Consider the following 4,686-nt stretch of genomic DNA (forward strand, 5'->3'; position numbering starts at 1 on the left):
TTCATATATATATATATATATATATATATATATATATATATGAATATATGAATATATATATATATATATATATTGAAGTAAAGGCTTTAAAACTAAGTTAGTACAAACATCACTAAAGTCACATAACTTTGCCGACATGTGACCAACAGTAATGTTTTAATGTTCTTTGTTATTAAACATTTGCACATAAATAAGTGACACAATATTCAGTACTTACTTTTAAAAGTTTACTCTTCGGCCGCTCCCTTCTGCTGCTTTTTTTCCGCAAAATTATCCACACCGACCGCCGCGCTATGCATTCTGGGATATGTTGGGCTATGAAGTCCACACTGACCCATCCTGAAAATCCAGGGAAATGAAGGACGCATTTGAGGGCCGCATTTCGAGCAGCCTTTGAATTGGGACAGCCTTCGTTGCGTCTCTGTGACGTAATCGGCCTTAAAATGTGGCCTTTAAGGCTGCAGACCCTGGATTGGGATACAGCCTGAGTTTCTGCGAGCTCAGACAGATGAGAACAGGAAGTATGCAGTTGAAAAGAGTGCCCCCTGTGGAGAACAGGATGAGTATAACCTTGAGTTTCTGCAGTCGTATTGTGTTCAGAGGCTGTTGCAGTTTCTCAGCTGTTCGAGCTGTTTGTTGTTTTTTGGAGAGACGTTTGTGTGTTTCAGGTTCTGCTGCTTAAAATGAGCACAATCTAAACTAACGCTTTGATGTTTTATGATGTTTTTGTTACAAAAACAGTTTTTATACATCATTAATGCTGATGTCAATGTTGTTATTGTTATCCTAGTGCAGCATATTCACATTTTATGTCATCGTGAAGTCAGATAATGTAAAGAAAAAGAAAGTGATCTTACCCCCAATCACTATTATATACAACCTAAAACCAAAACCTTTCCCAGTTCATTTGTCCCACACTACTGGGAGCATTTCAAGCATGAATGACATGAAGTCAAGTTGAGACAGGAAGAACCTTCCTGTCACAGAGTAGAAGCTGCAGTCAGTTTCTGGCAAAGCGACTTTTATATATGCTTTATTCAAAAATATCTAAATAAATAGAAAAACTCTCACTGACATTAAAAATGTCTTTTTCCATCTGTTCCATCTGACCAACAGAGCAGCAGAAACTTAACAAAGCTACCATCACACTTCTGTAAAGACATTTGAAGTGGCCAAAAAGAGCCTGATCATAATGTAGAAGCTCATTTCCTTATCTTAAATAGAGCATAAATCCTGTTTGTTACAGTGTGTACATAAAAATATTAGACATAAAAACACACAGAAACATCTACAGTCACTTTTTGGCACCACAACAGAAAATTGTGACTCCACCATCAATTGTCATGAAATATGAGGAGTAAGGAGTGGGGCTGGTTACCCCTCATAACATAACACATTCGTCACAGCACTCCGTGTTTAGAAACCCGTCAGTGTGATGCTTCCAGTACAACAGCACCTCTGAGTGTGTGTGTTTACCTCTCAGACTAACTCCACCCTGACATCAAGAAGATGGAGGAAGAGGACGGAGCAACATGTGCAGCATCCAGCTGTGTGTCTGTGAGGAGTGACGGGGTTACACAAACACCTCCACCTTAGAGTCATGGACCTGCAGCAACAATGTAAGGGAGCTGCTAACTCATTTATTCAGAGTGTAAATAATGATCGTGATCACTTTCTAATTTGTAAAAATCAGTTTCATGTTTCAGATTTTTGACTAAAATGTCTCCTGACAGTGAAAGTTTTCATGGAAGAAATGAAACTGATTTGTCCTGATTGTCTTTGAACGTCTCTGCAGCTGAAAATCAAAATCAAAGTTTTTCTCTGAATTAAAAGGAAGGAAACAACAGTTTATTCTTTATGGTGAAACTGATGCTTTATGGTGTTTGTTTTCTGTAGATTTATGCAGATAAACTGTAAACTCAGATTAACTATACCATCAAATTTTAAAGGAAAATATCAGGATGAGTGTCTGTGAGCTGAGTCATCACAAACATTAGAAGGATGATGTTCTAAGACACGTGACCTGAACCCAACAGAAATGATCCAAGTAAAGTGACACTTCCTTAGAGCTGCACATAAAGACCAATGTTAACTGTTCCGCTCAGAGGACAAGGTTGTAGCTCATTGTTTATGGGCAGAACTTTGTGCCATTAAAAACTGAATTTGAACAAGTTAAATTCAAATATGAATTGCTCAACTTGAATAAAAGCTTCTAAAACTGAATTTGAATTAGCCTAATTTGAAATTCAATGTATTGGTTTGAAAATGATCATCACTAAATTGAAAGTGAATTTTCCATCCATTTGCTTCCACTTATCCTTTTCAGGGCCACGGGGGGCACTGGAGCCAATCCCAGCTGTCATAGGGCGTATTAAATTCCGTTCTTTTGAATTCTTTTGGCGACAGAGAAAGACTGGACTCAGAGTGGTCAAAGCTCAAAAAATGGTCTTTATTTTACACAGAGGTGGGTCGAGTATCCAAAAATTGTACTCAAGTAACAGTAGCATTACTTTAAAATATTATTACTCAAGTAAAAGTGAAAAGTAGTTGTCAAAAAAGTTACTCAAGTAAGAGTAAAAACGTACTTGGTAAAAAGACTACTCAAGTACTGAGTAACTGTTTGAAATGTCCAATTAATTTTTTAAATAAATATTATCAGACAAACAAAAATAAATAAATATACAAATTTTAGTATTTTCAACAGGAATATGTGTAAAAACATCAACAAAATAAGGCACAACAATTCTAATTTCCAGGTTTCAGTTTTTCACAACATAAAGCTTTTTTCACCAATACCTGCAGTAAATAATATAACTATATAAACAGTGCAAACAATTTCCAGTGACAAGATATGCTGCAAACTTTATATTCATCTTTGCTCCAAATGGCACAGCAGCCTCAGAGAAAACAGAACGAGGCATCTTCAACATATGTTCACACAAGGCAGCTCAGTTTACCATAAGTTGTATGGGTGTGCATCTGTTTCTGCATATTCAGCAAAAATGTGCCCTTTCTTCACTCAGTGAGGTGATGGTTCAGCTTCAGCAGCAGTTTGCTCTCAAGGTTTTTTCTTTGAAGCTGTAACTGTTCAGCAGTGAACAGGAGTCCTGCATGACTGAGAAGTCCTTCACAAGCTCCAGATGCAGGAAGAGCTGTATTGGTTTTGATCAACAGCTTCTTGATGTGAGGAACGCCATGCAATAGATCCACACCTCCAGTGAATGGACATGAAAGGTACCTCTCCAGCCCTGCTTCTGGCTTTCCTGACCCCATGGATCCATCATCTTAGTCGGTTAGGCTGCTGTTTGTGCTGGCCTCATCCGGCTCTGTGTCTAGGTGATGTCTGATGAAGTGGAGACCTGTGGAAAGATGTAGGTTTTTAAAAGTATTAGGTCTGGTCATTATAGTGCTGTATACACTGCCAAGCTGCGGATGTTTGGCAAGAAGATTCAATCACACTGGAGATGGTTTTTGCTAACTCTTGTAGAAAAACAAAATCTTGTCATTCATATCCCGCACAAACAGTTTGCAATGAATTCCAGATTAAGTTTAAAATAAGAACGCGTGCAAGGCTAAGCAGTGCTCGCCAACAGATCCTCCTGTTTGGCTGTTACTCTGGGAAAAGACGAAAGACGGTGATGGAAGCGCGACTGGAGCTGCGATGTAGCCTCTATAATATTTATATTGTACGAACGTGATAATTCTGTATATTGTAATAACCTGATATTATATTGTTCAAACGTGAAAGGTATATTGTTAGAACAATATACTTTTCACTTTTCTATGTTTCTTTTGCCTGGGTGGCAGCTCTATGCCTCCGTATCCGAGGCTTTTCAATGTGGCCTCACAAAATTATCACGACTACAACAACCATGAAAAGAGTTGGATGGACACTGCTGCTCAATCACAGCTGTCTGTTCAATGCTTTTCATTAGTAATTTAGCAAAGTTGACGTTGGTGTCTGCCTGTGTGAGTGAAAGACAGAGAGAGGGAGAGCGAGGGACAGATTTTTCTATGATAAGCTTCATGTTATGGACGCACAGTGTGAGCACTCAGGTCGCATCAGAGCATCAGGCCGTATAGTGTGAGACCTGCATCGTGACCTATGAACTTCTAACCCCTGAGATTTAATTGTACAGTTTGAGCAGGAGCTGAATAACACGACTGAAAAAAATCGCACAGTGTTTGCCCAGCTTAATGCAGACTGTTTAAACTAAACAGCTGCTGTTTCACATAATAAACCCTGTCAGCAGCAGTATTGCTTCTGTTTTAACAGTTAAAGCAGTAGAGACGAGCTGTTTGCATGTGCGTGGAACTCTAGCGTCATTAACCATGCTAGCTGTTAGCTTATAGCTCACGCTAGCTAACCAGCGAGCAGTTAAAAGGACAGCTGAAGCTGCACAAAACACCCACAAACTTATCTCACTACAACGTAGCGCCGAAAACATGACTCGCAGCTCGAGCTCGACACAGCTGCAGAGAAAAGTCAAAGTAGAGAAACTTCTGTTTGAATTCAGAATGAGAGTGATGTTTCCTTTGAGTCGCATTTTAATTTTTGTCATTTTTCTAATGAGTCGACTAAAAGGAAACATCACTCTCATTCTGAATTCAAACAGAAGTTTCTCCACTTTGACTTTTCTCTGTGACCATCAGAGCTTCTGCACAGTGTCATCAAATCTGCATGTT

At 38.9% G+C, this 4,686-nt stretch overlaps 1 protein-coding gene across 1 annotated transcript in view; it reads left to right on the forward strand.

Annotated features, from left to right (window-relative positions):
- LOC146662815 (NACHT, LRR and PYD domains-containing protein 12-like) overlaps positions 1-4,686 on the forward strand; it is an 83,267-nt gene that overhangs the window by 53,937 nt on the left and 24,644 nt on the right. The window lies entirely within an intron of this gene.

The sequence above is a fragment of the Rhamphochromis longiceps genome, linkage group LG9 (assembly GCF_057381845.1).
Source record: "Rhamphochromis longiceps isolate RC_006_pf linkage group LG9, R_longiceps_female_GT1.1, whole genome shotgun sequence".
Taxonomy (NCBI): Eukaryota; Metazoa; Chordata; class Actinopteri; order Cichliformes; family Cichlidae; genus Rhamphochromis; species Rhamphochromis longiceps.